Below are 18,546 nucleotides of genomic sequence, written 5' to 3' on the forward strand. Positions count from 1 at the left end.
TTAAAATCACGTCAGTATGGCAGACAAGAGCGTACAGACATTGTTATTCCTAAGAATACTCTGCCATTTCTGATGTCGTTGTATAAGGCTTGAGCAGTAAACGTTCCTCCTTGTCAGTCCAGCTCTGATGTTTTCTGCCCACTTATTTACCTATCCACATGAGTGATGGTCATAAAGGGTGCATTGCCTCATTTTCCTTGCTTTCCAAACTTGGTGCCAGTAGGTCCTTCTTTTTCCAAACTGCGGTTGAAGATCGACCAACATACATCTGTAATACCTGACTGGTTCACTTCTGTGTGGCGGATGTGGTCGATTTATCAGAGAACGCTTAGCCTTCTGGACCACCTGGACTTATTATCCTTGTACATTTTCATGGGTCTCCATGTGAATCTGTATTTCTGTTTTTGTTTTACACCCTGCCAGTGTGGCTTACACAACGAGATATTGATATCGTGATATCGTGATGCTGGAGAAAGGGACAAGCGTCTATGCCACCAGGATTGTAAGGAATGACACAGAAACAAGAATGGCGACATTATAACGACGCTGTAATTTTAAATCAAAATCGATACAAAAGAACATGGACAAAATACGACGAAAATATAATTTGAATGGAGACCCATGATAAAGTACACGGAGAATAAGACAGTGTGTTCTGGAAAGGTCAGAGTCTCCCGGTTCATCGACAACACCAGCCATACAAACCAAGGTCCAACCAAAGTAAAGTCACATTCTCCAAATGTAAATCAGGGTGGTGACATTGGAACTAGTGAGCGTATCGACACGTATCGATAACGGTGACTTCAGACACGAACGTTTTGTCGTTTGGAATATACTTACATTCTTACTATCCATTAGTAAATGTTTCGTAATAGCAGGTTGTGGCATTTACTGCATTTTGAGACCATAAAAAAGTCTGTAAATGTTCAAACAAAGGGACACAGCTCATGATTTTGCTGTTTTGACGACTCATTCAAAATTCTTAATATAATCTTCAGGTGATGACACGAACAACAGAGAATACAACCAATATAACGAATCGTATCAAGCGTATTATTTTCTCGAGGAAAGTTATTTTTTACAAACTCGATAAAATATTAATAGTTTCTGTAGAATGAACACCAATCTAGGCAAAAGTACATGCGAGCGATAGATGAATTACTCCTGATTATAAGAAACGCCAATCTAACTTTCAAGTGTTACTGTTTATTTCTTTAAAAAGAAAAACTAACTAAACATAAAATGTGGGCCTCCTTCTTTTTATCAAAACAAACCTACACGAAATACCTTGTGTAATTAAATTTTTGGTGACTTTGTATATAATTGTACCCAGCAGAAGCTCTTTAAACAAGAAATTGAGGATAGACGGTCATGCAAAACATCTTAACATAGCTATACAAGTACAAACAGGTATACCACGGAACCATGTTTGTTTTCTCTTCCCGATCTCCTCTAAGACTAGACTGAAACGTTTCCTAGAGCACCTGATGCTGGCCAACAAACTATGCCCAGTACGGACGATGTTTTTGCTATACTGTCGTTTCTTATACTTTATTGAATTGATTACTTAACGCATTTGTTTCGTTCACTGTGAGTTTGTTTCTTTATTTGTTGTTATTTCCGATACTAGAATTCAAGTCGAAGAAGAATCATGTCAATATAGGTTGTAAGTACATTCCAAGCCCCGATCTCTATACCACCTGACAGAGTGAAACCAAGGGAAGTAACTCTGATAGATCGGAATATGGTGTAGGGTAGATATAAAGAAGAATTTTAGCTAAGTAGAACAGACAGATATCAGTTTTTATAGATGTCTTTGATAAGTTGTATGCATATTTGATAGTTGGTTTTTATCAACATGACCGTACGTATAAATTATAACTTATGATTCTCATGAGTTAAATAGATTCCCCATGACTGTACACGGGCATTTTCAAAGATACGTTGCCAATGGTAACGGAGTTTTATTACCTCTGATCTTGACAAAGATGAAAATGTGTTTGGTGAAAATTTGATTCTTATGCAATGGTGATGTTAATGGTTTGTGTCAAATGGATGTCGAATGTAGTCAGTTGAAGATATGTTGATGCATAAGATGAGATTTGCAGAGCAGTATAATCCCATTTTATGACACTTTCGAAAATGGTGAACATCAATATCGAAAACCATCCTGATGCTTGTCGTGAGCTGTAGTCAGTAAGATTCCTACGATGGCTCATTTAACGCAATGGCATTACCGACAATGTTTGTTACGAGACCCAAGAGGGATAACCTTCACAGCATTATACTGTACACTGTACCTTTCCTTGACGCTGCGGAACAAACATTGTTAAATTCGCATCAGTGATGACGGGGTCATTGCAATCCCATCATTCCTCAGATGCAGTCCGCAGTCAGTTTCGCACATCAAGGGAAGGAATTCGGGCAAAATGTTAAAAGGCTATTTCACAGCTTAACGAGTTTTGTGCGACGTGAACATTTCACAGTGTTTACAAGGTAATACCAGACATCAAACAAAAAGCCTTTGAAACGAAGCGTTTGTGTGACGTTGATTCGCACCACTGAGAATTATGGGTAATCAAAATCTCGGTAAGTCTGTCAGGGAACGGCCTGATCATGCAGCATGGAACTAATATCGTACGGTGCACGCGTTTTATAGGTTACTGACTCAGACATGGATGATGAATATACGACAAATAATGCGAATGTGTATGGCATTTAACAATTACTTGAACTGAAATAAAGGTTGATTAATTAGAAGTCTACTCCAGGGGTACCGATATCATTAATCACAATATGTAAATGTTGCTGGATAGGTTCTGCATTTATCATTTGTTAAAAAAAGGTTTAAACCATTTAAAGAATTATACTTTCATGAATTGATATTATATATCGTTTTACTATTATAAAAGAAGCCAATGACGATACTATATTTCCGTGCTATGATATCGATATAACAAACAAAGCCTATTTCAATTGTGACACCATATTATTATACATTTTCAGTGAAAACATCTGTTGTTCCGTTATTGATCGCTTGAAAGAAAATAAAAACTGAAAATGCATTTGTGCTATTCGGATGATAAATACCATCAAACAGGGATGATTATATCAAAATTAATTTATTAAACTCTAACATTCATTTCATCATGATCATAATGACTAGCATCAGGTAGACACAAACAGCCAGGATCATATGAAAACGAGCGTCAAGAAGACGCCTACAACAAGGACCATATTAAAACTGATGTCAAATGAACAGTCTGGGTCCAACATGAGCACGGGTGTCTAAGGGACACCGACAGTCTGGGTCCAACATGAGCACGGGTGTCTAGGGGACACCGACAGTCTGGGTCCAACATGAGCACGGGTGTCTAAGGGACACCGACAGTCTGGGTCCAACATGAGAAATGGTGTCTAGGGGACACCGACAGTCTGAGTCCAACATGAGCACTGGTGTCTAAGGGACACCGACAGTCTGGGTCCAACATGAGCACTGGTGTCTAGGGGACACCGACAGTCTGGGTCCAACATGAGCACTGGTGTCTAAGGGACACCGACAGTCTGGGTCCAACATGAGCACTGGTGTCTAAGGGACACCGACAGTCTGGGTCCAACGTGAGCACTGGCGTCTAGGGGACACCGACAGTCTGAGTCCAACATGAGCACTGGTGTCTAAGGGACACCGACAGTCTGGGTCCAACATGAGCACTGGTGTCTAGGGGACACCGACAGTCTGGGTCCAACATGAGCACTGGTGTCTAAGGGACACCGACAGTCTGGGTCCAACATGAGCACTGGTGTCTATGGGACACCGACAGTCTGGGTCCAACATGAGCACTGGTGTCTAAGGGACACCGACAGTCTGGGTCCAACATGAGCACTGGCGTCTAGGGGACACCGACAGTCTGGGTCCAACATGAGCACGGGTGTCTAGGGGACACCGACAGTCTGGGTCCAACGTGAGCACTGGCGTCTAGGGGACACCGACAGTCTGGGTCCAACATGAGCACTGGCGTCTAGGGGACACCGACAGTCTGGGTCCAACATGAGCACGGGTGTCTAAGGGACACCGACAGTCTGGGTCCAACATGAGCACTGGCGTCTAAGGGACACCGACAGTCTGGGTCCAACATGAGCACGGGTGTCTAGGGGACACCGACCGTCTGGGTCCAACATGAGCACTGGTGTCTAAGGGACACCGACAGTCTGGGTCCAACATGAGCACGGGTGTCTAAGGGACACCGACAGTCTGGGTCCAACATCAGTACTGGTGTCTAAGGGACACCGACAGTCTGGGTCCAACATGAGCACTGGTGTCTAGGGGACACCGACAGTCTGGGTCCAACATGAGCACTGGTGTCTAAGGGACACGGACAGTCTGGGTCCAACACAAGGACTTGTGTCTAAGGGACACCGACAGTCTGGGTCCAACATGAGCACGGGTGTCTAAGGGACACTGACAGTCTGGGTCCAACATAAGATCGGGTGTCTAGGGGACACCGACAGTCTGGGTCCAACATCAGCACTGGTGTCTAGGGGACACCGACAGTCTGGGTCCAACATGAGCACTGGTGTCTAAGGGACACCGACAGTCTGGGTCCAACACGAGGACTGGTGTCTAGGGGACACCGACAGTCTGGGTCCAACATAAACACTGGTGTCTAGGGGACATCGACAGTCTGGGTCCAACATGAAAACTGGTGTCTAGGGGATACCGACAGTCTGGGTCCAACATTAGCACGGGTGTCTAAGGGACACCGACAGTCTGGGTCCAACATGAGCACTGGTGTCTAAGGGACACCGACAGTCTGGGTCCAACACGAGGACTGGTGTCTAGGGGACATCGACAGTCTGGGTCCAACATGAGAACTGGTGTCTAGGGGATACCGACAGTCTGGGTCCAACATTAGCACGGGTGTCTAAGGGACACCGACAGTCTGGGTCCAACATGAGCACGGGTGTCTATGGGACACCGACAGTCTGGGTCCAACATGAGCACTGGTGTCTAAGGGACACCGACAGTCTGGGTCCAACATGAGGACTTGTGTCTAAGGGACACCGACAGTCTGGGTCCAACATGAGGACTTGTGCCTAGGGGACACCGACAGTCTGGGTCCAACATAAGCACGGGTGTCTAAGGGACACCGACAGTCTGGGTCCAACACGAGGACTTGTGTCTTGGGGACCCCGACAGTCTGGGTCCAACATGAGCACGGGTGTCTATGGGACACCGACAGTCTGGGTCCCAACATGAGAACTGGTGTCTAGGCGATACCGACAACCTTGGTCCAACATGAGTATTGGTGTCTAGGGGACACCGACAGTCTGGGTCCATCATGAGTACTGGTGTCTAAGGGACACCGACAGTCTGGGTCCAACATCAGCACTGGTGTCTAGGGGACACCGACAGTCTGGGTCCCGACATAAGCACTGGTGTCTAAGGGACACCGACAGTCTGGGTCCAACATGAGTACTGGTGTCTAAGGGACACCGACAGTCTGGGTCCAACATGAGCACTGGTGTCTAAGGGACACCGACAGTCTGGGTCCAACATGAGCACTGGTGTCTAAGGGACACCGACAGTCTGGGTCCAACATGAGCACTGGTGTCTAAGGGACACCGACAGTCTGGGTCCAACATGAGCACTGGTGTCTAAGGGACACCGACAGTCTGGGTCCAACATGAGCACTGGTGTCTGGGGGACACCGACAGTCTGGGTCCAACATTAGCACTGGTGTCTAAGGGACACCGACAGTCTGGGTTCAACATTAGCACTGGTGTCTAAGGGACACCGACAGTCTGGGTCCAACATGAGCACGGATGTCTAAGGGACACCGACAGTCTGGTACCAACATGAGCACTGGTGTCTAGGGGACACCGACAGTCTGGGTCCAACATAAGCACGGATGTCTAAGGGACATCGACAGTCTGGGTCCAACATGAGCACTGGTGTCTAGGGGACACCGACAGTCTGGTACCAACATGAGCACTGGTGTCTAAGGGACACCGACAGTATGGGTCCAACATGAGCACTGGTGTCTAGGGGACACCGACAGTCTGGGTCCAACATAAGCACGGATGTCTAAGGGACATCGACAGTCTGGGTCCAACATGAGCACTGGTGTCTAGGGGACACCGACAGTCTGGGTCCAACATAAGCACGGGTGTCTAAGGGACACCGACAGTCTGGGTCCAACATTAGCACTGGTGTCTAAGGGACATCGACAGTCTGGGTCCAACATAAGCACTGGTGTCTAAGGGACACCGACAGTCTGGGTCCAACATTAGCACTGGTGTCTAGGGGACACCGACAGTCTGGGTCCAACATAAGCACGGATGTCTAAGGGACATCGACAGTCTGGGTCCAACACGAGGACTTGTGTCTAGGGGACACCGACAGTCTGGGTCCAACACGAGGACTTGTGTCTTGGGGACACCGACAGTCTGGGTCCAACATTAGGACACTGACAGAAAAACAAAAACAAAACAAAACAAAACAAAACAAACAAATTCAACTTAATTTCGCAAGTTTTAGAACTTTTTGGATAACGTAGTATATATACAGTAGTGAAGGAGGCAGATAGAGTACCGACGCACTTTTTCTTTGATGTAGGTCAGAGGTCCAAATATAGCTCATCGTGACCTATTTTTAAAATGTCATCATAAATTATTTAACAGCAATGGCTAAACACGTTATATCAACTGGTCCCCGGTTTCATTAACGTTCCTTCACTTACAAATGTAAGAAAAAAATCCACAGGAAAGCATAATTTTAGGAAAAGCATTTTATTTGTATTAACACTACAGTGTAAACAGCACTGTAACAATATCTACATGTATGTATATAGAAATATATATGCCATATTGAACTTTTACCTAAGGGGACTTCTGATTAAAAATGTAATAATTACCAACACATATATATAAGGTCTATTTCATTTCTACTGTTTAGTCAATTCGCCTTTTAAGATTAATTCTAGAAGTTAAATAATTGGACACAGAAAGAATTCCAAGACGTTTTAACCTAATTAAAGGTTCCTACTGACAGCGTCTTACTGATCAATGATGTCATATCGACCTAAATCAGCACCGGAGACGTGATCGTGGAGGACACGAGACCTGGTGACATTTGGGGACGGTGAAATACAAAGACATGGTAAGTCGTTTCTGGTCTCCTGGTAGGGAAATGTCGCCACTTATTAGATCGTACATCTATTCAGTAATATATATATGTTTTGTCTTATTCAGATATATGTAAGGCCTTCCTCATGCTTGTCTTAAAGGTAAAGATGAAAATGCTTTTTGGGTATTTGATTAGTATTAACATTTTATATAAGGTTTAAAGAAATGTTGTAAGGGTTTTAATCAATTTTTGCTTAATGAAGGTTAACTTCAAATGTGTTCCGGCTGAACATGCGAGTAAATATAATTTCGGTTCAACATCATCGCAACAGCAGAGGGTTTTGAAAAGACACCAACAGCCAAGGATATATGAAGACGGGTGTCGAGAACACCAACAGCCAGGATCGTTGTGAAGGCGAATGTCGAGAACACTAACACCAGGAACATGTGAAGACGGGTATTGAGGAGACACCAGAATGAGGACAGGTGAGACACTAACAGAAGAAAACAAATCTCAGGGGAAGATGCAGAGGAAAGGGGAAAAAACATGAAAAAAAAAAAAATATATATATAAAGGTTCAAAGGATTCCATTAGGGGCAACAAACATATTTTTTTACAGATGCGTACAGTGACGTCACCTATTATAACGGAATATAACACATACGTACAGTGACGTCACCTATTATAACGGAGCATTACAGATACGTACAGTGACGTCACCTATTATAACGTAGTATTACAGATACGTACAGTGACGTCACCTATTATAACGGAGTATTACAGATACGTACAGTGACGTCACCTATTATAACGGAGTATTACAGATACGTACAGTGACGTCACCTATTATAACGTAGTATTACAGATACGTACAGTGACGTCACCTATTATAACGGAGCATTACAGATGCGTACAGTGACGTCACCTTTTATAACGGAGTATTACAGATACGTACAGTGACGTCACCTATTATAACCGAGCATTACAGATACGTACAGTGACGTCACCTTTTATAACGGAGTATTACAGATACGTACAGTGACGTCACCTATTATAACGGAGTATTACAGATACGTACAGTGACGTCACCTATTATAACCGAGCATTACAGATACGTACAGTGACGTCACCTTTTATAACGGAGTATTACAGATACGTACAGTGACGTCACCTTTTATAACGGAGTATTATAGATACGTACAGTGACGTCACCTATTATAACGGTGTATTACAGATACGTACAGTGACTTCACCTATTACAACGGAGTATTACAGATACGTACAGTGACGTCACCTATTATAACGGAGTATTATAGATACGTACAGTGACGTCACCTATTATAACGGTGTATTACAGATACGTACAGTGACGTCACCTATTATAACGGAGTATTACAGATACGTACAGTAACGTCATCAATTATAACGGAGCATTACAGATGCGTACAGTGACGTCACCTTTTATAACGGTGTATTACAGATACGTACAGTGACGTCACCTATTATAACGGAGCATTACAATTGCGTACAGTGACGTCACCTATTATAACGGAGCATTACAGATACGTACAGTGACGTCACCTATTATAACGGAGCATTACAGATACGTACAGTGACGTCACCTATTATAACGGAGCATTACAATTGCGTACAGTGACGTCACCTATTATAACGGAGCATTACAGATACGTACAGTGACGTCACCTATTATAACGGAGTATTACAGATACGTACAGTGACGTCACCAATTATAACGGAGCATTACAATTGCGTACAGTGACGTCACCTATTATAACGGAGCATTACAGATACGTACAGTGACGTCACCGATTATAACGGAGTATTACAGATACGTACAGTGACGTCACCGATTATAACGGAGTATTACAGATACGTACAGTGACGTCACCTATTATAACGGAGTATTACAGATACGTACAGTGACGTCACCTATTATAACGGAGCATTACAGATACGTACAGTGACGTCACCTATTATAACGGAGCATTACAGATGCGTACAGTGACGTCACCTATTATAACGGAGTATTACAGATGCGAATATATCTGCATTAGACTAAATACTTAAATACAATAGGACCTTGTAATAAATATATAGTTTCAAAGTATACATAAATTGTTATCGCTAACAGTATGTGTATATACATTGCATAGTATTATATACATAATTAACATACGTTTCTTTTAAAATATTGACAGCATTATCGATATGATACCTGTTCGGTACACATCGTCAGATATCCATACGTCACTGGAATACAACACCAAAGGTTAAACACTGGGGGTGGAATTTCAGTTTTTATTACTATCGGAAAACTCAAATATCAGGCTGGATATGTCAATGGATGAAACAAGATATCGCGTTTGGTCACAGCTGGACTGACATGGATACGCTTGATTACGGTATATTTGGAGATATTTTTTTCGTATTTGACGTAACTTGGCCTAGATTTACAGTGTTTTGTCGATAAAGCTAAACACCTGTAGTTTCTCCCAGTGTATTTCCAGGGGGTCCGTGTAAATCTGGATTTGTTCATATTCTGCCTTCTTTTATAACGATTTTATTCATATTTTGTCTTTTTTTCTGAAAGATTATAAATATTAATATTTCAACACTGAAAACGATTCTGGCTCTACTGCATCGTAAACTTGTATTCAAATGTGTTAACATATTGTGTGTCTATGATACAAGGCATATCCCTTGAATTTGAGGATGATAGACAGTGTTGGAGAATTTTGACAAATCAAAAGCTTTATTGAATCACGGAGCCATTGCATTTCCCCATTTAAATGTTGTCATTTCTGTTAACCTATTTTGAGTTACTTCTGTCACCTCATAGGTATCAACACGTTAGGCTCTTAGCATCAATGACAAATCCCAGAAGGACGAAACAGGTGTATGATGTCCCTAACATCACTGACGAGTCCCAGAAGGACGAAACAGGTGTATGATGTCCCTAACATCACTGACGAGTCCCAGAAGGACGAAACAGTTGTATGATGTCCCTAACATCACTGACGAGTCCCAGAAGGACTAAACAGCTGTGTGATGTCCCTAACATCACTGACAAACCCCAGAAGGACATAACAGCTATATGATGTCCCTAACATCACTGACGAGTCCCAGAAGGACGAAACAGTTGTATGATGTCCCTAACATCACTGACGAGTCCAAGAAGGACAAAACAGTTGTATGATGTCCCTCACATCACTGACGAGTCCTAGGACTAGACAGCTGTATGATGTCCCTATCATCACTGACGAGTCCTAGAAGGATAAAACAGCTGTATGATGTCCCTATCATCACTGACGAGTCCTAGAAGGACTAAACAGATGTATGGTGTCCCTATCACCACTGACGGGTCCTAGAAGGACTAACCAGCTGTGTGATGTCCCTATCATCACTGACGAGTCCTAGGACTAAACAGCCGTATGGTGTCCCTAACATCACTGACGAGTCCTAGAAGGACTAAACAGCTGTATGATGTCCCTAACATCACTGACGAGTCCTAGAAGGACTAAACAGATGTATGATGTCCCTAACATCACTGACGAGTCCTAGAAGGACGGAACTGATGTATGATGTCCCTAACATCACTGACGAGTCCCAGAAGGACATAACAGCTGTATGATGTCCCTAACATCACTGACGAGACCTAGAAGGACGAAACAGCTATATGATGTCCCTAACATCACTGACGAGTCCTAGAAGGACGAAACAGTTGTATGATGTCCCTAACATCACTGACGAGTCCTAGAAGGATGAAACAACTGTATGATGTCCCTTACATCACTGACGAGTCGTAGAGGGACCAAACAGCTGTATGATGTCCCTAACATCACTGACGAGTCGTAGAGGGACGAAACAGCTGTGTGATGTCTCCTAACATCACTGACGAGTCCTAGAAGGATAAACAGCTGTATGATGCCCCTAACATCACTGACGAGTCCTAGAAGGACAAAACAGCTGATTGGTTTTAAACATTGCATGTATCTTGTTAATCTCCTGACATTATAACATGTCACTCAAAAAAAAAAAAAGATAAAAAAGTAGATAATTAATCGGTAAATGGGCTGCAGAAAATGTTGCTTTTTTTTTAATCTTTCTGGGGTCGACGATCGACGATGTTTGCCGTTTGTTAGGCAGTAGGTTCACATAAGTGTTGGCGGTGTGGGCGGCGCTGACTTAATTCGACATCTATGTGTATTTTTTTAATTTATTTTTTGTTTCAAGGATGTTCATGTAAATGGCAGTTGGGAGGCCTTTTCAAATATCTTGGCTATATAATTAAATGAGGAAGCTAAGTCTTAGAAACAGTTCCCATTTTTAAAATGATAGCTTCCGTCTTAACGGATTAGTAGAAATTATCCTTACCCACAGAGAGATCTGTTCTCAGATTATTCTCTAGCTTACCAGCAGTTTCTTGTCTTGTTTCCTTGCAGGCATGCTCACCAAACAATGGCCTTATTTTGTGACGTAAAACAATACAAATATATACAAACCAATAAAGTAAATGATGTATTATATAAGCTAGAGATCATTATAACTCCGCCGCAACTAACACGTCACTAAACTATACAAAAAGTCACCCAGACACCACTCTCCAGGTAGGGCGTACGGATTGCACTAGTTCCAAATTGCAAGAGTCGTAAGAGACAACTTAATTTGGGAATGTCTCTTTGGCACTGCCCTTCGTGTTGCCTTTGGTTTCAATAGCGTTGCGAGGAAAGCTTTTACCAGAGTCTCCTAGAATGGTAGTGTCTGCTCCTGCCTAACGTTTCGCAGTTTGGGAGTGGGAATAACTTGGCGAGGTGTCCTGCTGGATGTCCTTGGCAGTGACCATAGCTGTTGACAGGACTTGTAAAGTTGTTAGGGATCTGTTTTCTGTAAACTGTGCTAAATTAGGTTTTCAATTCGTTAGGGGTATATTTATGTTCAGCTCTGCTAAATAAGATTTTGCGTTAGAAATATATCTAAAAAGGCAATAAGGGAGTTGCTCATTTGATTGGTTAACTTACTAGATGACCATCACATCGTAATTAGATACGCTGTCCCAATCAAAGCAATCAACATTTTATACAGCTAACAGCCAGACACATAAACAACGTACTTCCGGTCAGGCGTGTTGTGTCTACAATTAACGTCCCGCTGGCCTGTTGCGTTTGTTGTGAACACGGAGACGAACAGACGTGATTTAGTTTGAGGGAGTAATTATGAAGGTTTCGTCATCCCCACACTGAACTATTTTTAATCAGTACAAATATATAACACCTACTCACTCCACTGATTTGTGAAGTAATTACAACACATTTGGGTGAATGGATGAGAGGAAGCTTGCTATTTTATCCCAGACATGCGCTGAGGTACTTCCGTACAACTGTCCTATGTCACCACTCAAGGCAATCGCGTCAATATGGAGTAATATACGTTCATTAAGTCACGACTTTTATAGTAAAGCCTCGTTCTGGTATATCCGTATAGGAAGCTAATCGCTGACAATAAAAATAATTAATTATATTGTTTACGTTTATTTTGAAACGGAATAAATAATCGAATGATTGTGTATCTTCTAAATATTTTTTCCGTAATTAGGTAGCAGAAAACAGAACCATGAAACTACAACAGACATGAACAGATTCATTTCGTGAAAAACTATGTATTTTTGGGGAAGATACAATTTTTTTTTATTTGATTTTTTTTTTTTTTAATTTTCCGATTTTCATCTTTTCGTGAATTTTGTTGAGATGCAATCTACATATATTCATACTGTAACATTCATCACAGGGATAAATTGCTCGGCATACTAAAATGTATTAGTGTTCCATTGTGCAATATAATGGTCCTAAACCTTGTTCCTAAGGAAGACAATACCTCTTGAGACAGGTTGGCTTAGGTTCTTGTCACGCGTTCCACTCACAAGATTATTGAACTAGAGGTATACAAGTATGTCTATACATAATGCTTTTTGGCTATTGTTCAGCTCTGTGATCGATGGATAAGCAAGCTTTCTTTGGTACAATATACTGTGTAGTTGTTAATATTCGCGGGCATTTTATTCACTATATTCGTGGTCATTGAAAATAGAGAAAAATTAATACTCAGCAAATGTTAATATATATATATAATTATGAAATGTATAGATATATGGAAGTATTAACTGTAGAGTGTTTACGAGGAGGTATTGCGTCAAATTTAGTGCCCATGATCTAGTTCCAACTTAGACAACCGTGAAATATTAGCACTGTGAAATTAAACAATAACAGAGTAAACCATTTTAATACCTGTATACTACACAACACTGAATTAACCGATAAACATGGTGGAACGAAAATGATGCAAAGAATATGTACGCGTTACACAGGAAGGCGTGCTACCATAACCAATCCTTAAATGACCATAGCTGTTGATTGGACGTTAAACATCTTACCTTTGGATTATAAGTTTTTTTTAAGTTCAGGTAAAACGTTCTTATCATCACCTGCAGCACCTGTTCGTCGGTATGATTTCCTTCAGCTTGGAAAGATTATTTATTATTTCAAAATATGTTATCGGAATACAACAAAACAGTTCCTGGCTTGGGTGTTAAGGGAACAGATGTTTTATTGAACACTTGACATGCAGCTTCTGTTTCTAGATAAACACTCGACTTGTTATGACTTATCACACAGAAGATGGTTTAGATCCGAGGTGAGTGTTCGATCTTTACCCAGCGCGGTTAATGTTTCTCATGACACCTGAGACTACAGACAATCCTGTGTTGTTATGGTTACGTCATTAACAAAGCACTACCACGATGTCTCTCGATAGTATGTGACGGGCTTCTCGTATGTCCCACTAGCGGCCACACTGTCTCTTGATAGTATGTGACGGACTTCTCGCATGTCCCCCTAGCGGCCATAATGTCTCTTGATAGTATGTGACGGGCTTCTCGTATGTCCCACTAGCGGCCATAATGTCTCTCGATAGCATGTGACGGGCTTCTCGTATGTCCCCCTAGCGGCCATAATGTCTCTTGATAGTATGTGACGGGCTTCTCGCATGTCCCACTAGCGGCCATAGTGTCTCTCGATAGCATGTGACGGGCTTCTCGCATGTCCCACTAGCGGCCATAGTGTCTCTTGATAGTATGTGACGGACTTCTCGCATGTCCCCCTAGCGGCCATAATGTCTCTTGATAGTATGTGACGGACTTCTCGCATGTCCCCCTAGCGGCCATAATGTCTCTTGATAGTATGTGACGGACTTCTCGTACATTTGTATGTCCCACTGGCGGCCACAATGTCTCTTGATAGTATGTGACGGGCTTCTCGTACATTTGTATGTCCCACTAGCGGCCATAATGTCTCTCGATAGTATGTGACGGGCTTCTCGTATGTCCCACTAGCGGCCACACTGTCTCTTGATAGTATGTGACAAACTTCTCGTATGTCAAACTAGCGGCCACAATACGATTTTCACCTCAAAATGAACGTGGTTGTTATGGGACAAAACATCCAGCAAATCAACCAACCAGAAGCAATTAAACGTTTAGTAAGTGCTATTGAAAAATCCACGTTTTTTTAATTGAATTTATGTTTGATACTGGACAGTTTATGATTATAATCTTGGAGAGACCAACCTTCACGATCACTTCGATCGGAGACAGATTCCATGTTATGTGTTCCAAACTCTCGTACTATGAGTTATGGTAACCGGTTCTTTGAAAAGGTAGCGACCACTTTGTGGAACAGCCTACCATCTGTTACTAGGACGACAAAAACTCAAATTCAAGGATGTTAAAATTCACTTGTTTATCTGTGCTTTTAAGAGTCAGGTCCTGTACAAGTATCGTCTAACTGCTCAAGTCTATTTACGTTATATATGTTCTGTGCATTGTGTAGCACTTGAAATGCAATGTATTATTATACATTTATATAATATATAATGTAAAGCTATTAGAGTAATTTTACAAATAAGATAATGCGCTATATAAATGTTGTACGTGTATATTATTTATTAGAAGCAAGGTATATAAGTGTGTTTAATGATTTCTTAATGATGTTCTAACAAGGTCGTTAACTGTATCATATTAAATCGAAATTTTGATAATATGCAATACATTTTTATAGAACATATACTAGTATATAAATTTTAGAAATATTGCGCATGCTCAATGGTTGATCTTGTAGCACTTGCAGTACCACTACAACGTAAAATACTGCGCAAATGTCTTTTTCTTCCTTGACGTATTTGCCTATGTAATCCCTAGCGTGTCTATAACAGTCTCGTCGTATGTGTTATGTCTGATTGGACTAATGAACCTTACAACCACGATATCCACGGAGCTTGTGATCCGCCGAAATTTCTCATTCATTCAAATCAGCATTACGACAGCATGTCATTTTGCGTATTTATCAACATTTATAAGCTGAATGTGATGGAGGAAAATAGTGCGTGGGAAGTCTGGATGTCTCTCTGATTTTCGTCTCCGCCATGGTGATTATATTACAAGTAATGGTTGTCTACAATATGAGTCACGTTATCAACTACTTTTGCCGATTGTACTTTCACTTCATGCCATTCTCAAAACATTTTGAGAGAAAAGATTTACGAGATATTTTGTCGATAATTTTCTTTCAAATATTGATAAATATGGAATGCAATTAAAAATGACAGGTTTGCACTTTTATTATGCGATACGTGCGCAAGTCACAACAGTGGACGATGTAAATGATACAAATACTTGACGTACACTTCCTGACAGAGTTCCACACGATTCTGATACTTGTGCAAATTGATGTAGACAGAAGATCTCAAATCCATGTAACCTTATCATTTCGAATCGGTCATTCACATTGTCATAGAGTGGTCTCCCTTACGACTTTTCCGGTTCTTTGTGATCCCCAAGGCAGGGGAATGTACTCTTTCTGAACGCTTAATTCATAATTATTCCAATAATATGTCAGGACCGTCAGGAGTGATAATCTAAAAAGGTGAGACGTTATAACCACAATTATATAATATGTACTTTCGCAATGTAGGGATCACAGGAACTTAACAATTTGATACAGTTTAGGTGTATTCTGACCCAACTTTGTGTGCATAGGACATTTTCAATTTCATTGGGAGGGGGGCTCGGGGTAAGGGATCTGTTGAATAGATAAAACATCGGTAAAAATGACACCTCTCTGTGTTCAAGATACACAGACTGTAACAAATTCTGAAGTCCCTGTAGCTGGGGTGGATAGCTGCCATCGCTATCTCTTTAAGACTTTAATTCCTAATCTCCCTTTTTATATTTTAATATACAGTGTATGTTTGGGTCTGCGTGGGACGGGTCCGAGTTCCCTCACTAGTTAGGACAACATTGATATTTTGTATAATACAGCATTCAAAACTAGACGAGCTTCATTCGGTATGTATAACGTCTCTGTTGCTTATTTCATATTTAAAAATGCAGTGTTTTTTTGTAAACCTTATAAAAACAAATATTTTGGTCATTTTACATCTAAATGACCGTAGTTTTTCCTTACTTCCAGAAAACACCTAGCTGCATATATACACTAACTTGTTTGCCATGAACAGTGCGGTTGCCCCACAATTGTACGGACGAGATGTTAAGTGTGTATGACAGATGTCATTCTGGAGAGCAATCAGTGTGAGATTGGAGCGCGTCTAATTGTATCACAATGAGTACAACACTTGTATCTCGGCTCTTGACCACATTGAAGCACCCGTCGCGGGAATGAGAAATACCAGCAGCACAAATTGTTCTCAAGTCGTTTGATCAAACGGATTGCGATTCCCAATATTACATTACTTGTTCGAATCAAGTAGCCGAACATGTGGCTGTCTGATTATTGTATTGACAGTTGTTGGCAAACAACAATTTATGGCCGATGAAACAGGCCGTCAACACAGGGTCATGCCTAGGTCTATCTGTAGTCTGATCTTATGTCTACTGCTGTAAAATACCCCAATTGAACTCTCTGATCTACGTCTAACAAACGCTCAGCACACGACGATCTCATAAGTCATGATAACGTCAAAGATAGAAGCGTCCCAAGGACATCGTTATAATGTGTTTTTATTGGTATTGATATCAGCGCCATCTGGTGTTGATTTCATCTAAAATTAAACGCATAATTTTATTACAAATTGATAAATTAAATCAATATATGATTTTAATTATATTAATAGACATATATCGGCTATGCTTGATAGATAATGGGCTAGGGATCCTACATACATGTAATATTGAATAAAATTTAAGGTTTGGGTAATTTTCAAGTTACGAAACTCTTTTTGTTATTTACTTTTTTTTCCGAAAACGTAACTATCTTTGGTATGTATTTGCAACGGAGAATGTTGTTACACCTCAACTCGATTTTTTAATTGTTAAACAACAAAACAGACAACAGCTATAATAATGATGCTACAATGTTAAGCTACGAAGTTTGCCATACCAATGGAAAATAACAATTCATCGTTTAAAAACAATGCGGACAATTTTATTTATTTATGTGTTTTTTTTTTTATATTTACTTTATGAATACGGCAACAACATTTTTTTGGGGGAAATCAATAAAAACAAATCAAAACAGAAAATGAAAATATATTCATGCTGCAATGATCTATCGCCCAATCACCTCTCTTTCTCGTGGATGCCAATCTGAAACTCCGACCTAGGGCACGTTCCTGACATGTGTCAATTAGAGACACGTATTGGGATGGTTGACAATCAAATCTTGTTCTTTATTTAGGAAAACCAATGCATGAGTAAACTAGCAATAACCAAAAGCTACGGACAGTAATTGATGAGACTGACATCAACTAGAACTAGGGACAAGGGGGCATGGAGGCATTGGGACGGGGGACAGGGGACTGGGGACTGGGGACTGGGGACTGGGGACAGGGACATGGGGATTAGTGCACATGGGGACTAGCGGGATTGATATTAGGGACTAGGGACTGGGAGACTGGGGGATTCAAGAAGCTTTATTTAACGTCACTTATTACAATAACATGAAAACATTAGCACTGTGGTACTATTCTTGCGACAACGGGGGACTATGAAACTTTGGACTGAGGACTAGGTTACTACGAACTAGGGACGTGGGAACTAGGGGACTTGGGAAGAGGAGACTAGGGGAATGAGGACTATGGAACTGGGGACTATAAAACTAGGGACTAGGGACCTGGAAATAGGGGACTAGGACTAGAGGACTACTGGACTATGGAACTGGGGACTATAAAACTAGGGACTAGGTGACTAGGAATTAGGGACCTGGAAAGAGGGGACTAGGACTAGGGGACTACTGAACTATGGAACTGGAGGACTAGGACTAGGGGACTACTGGGGACTGAGAACTATGGAACTCGGGATTAGGGACTATTAACTTGGGAGCTGGGGACCGGGG

Source organism: Pecten maximus, chromosome 16, assembly GCF_902652985.1.
Source record: "Pecten maximus chromosome 16, xPecMax1.1, whole genome shotgun sequence".
In the NCBI taxonomy this organism is placed as follows: Eukaryota; Metazoa; Mollusca; class Bivalvia; order Pectinida; family Pectinidae; genus Pecten; species Pecten maximus.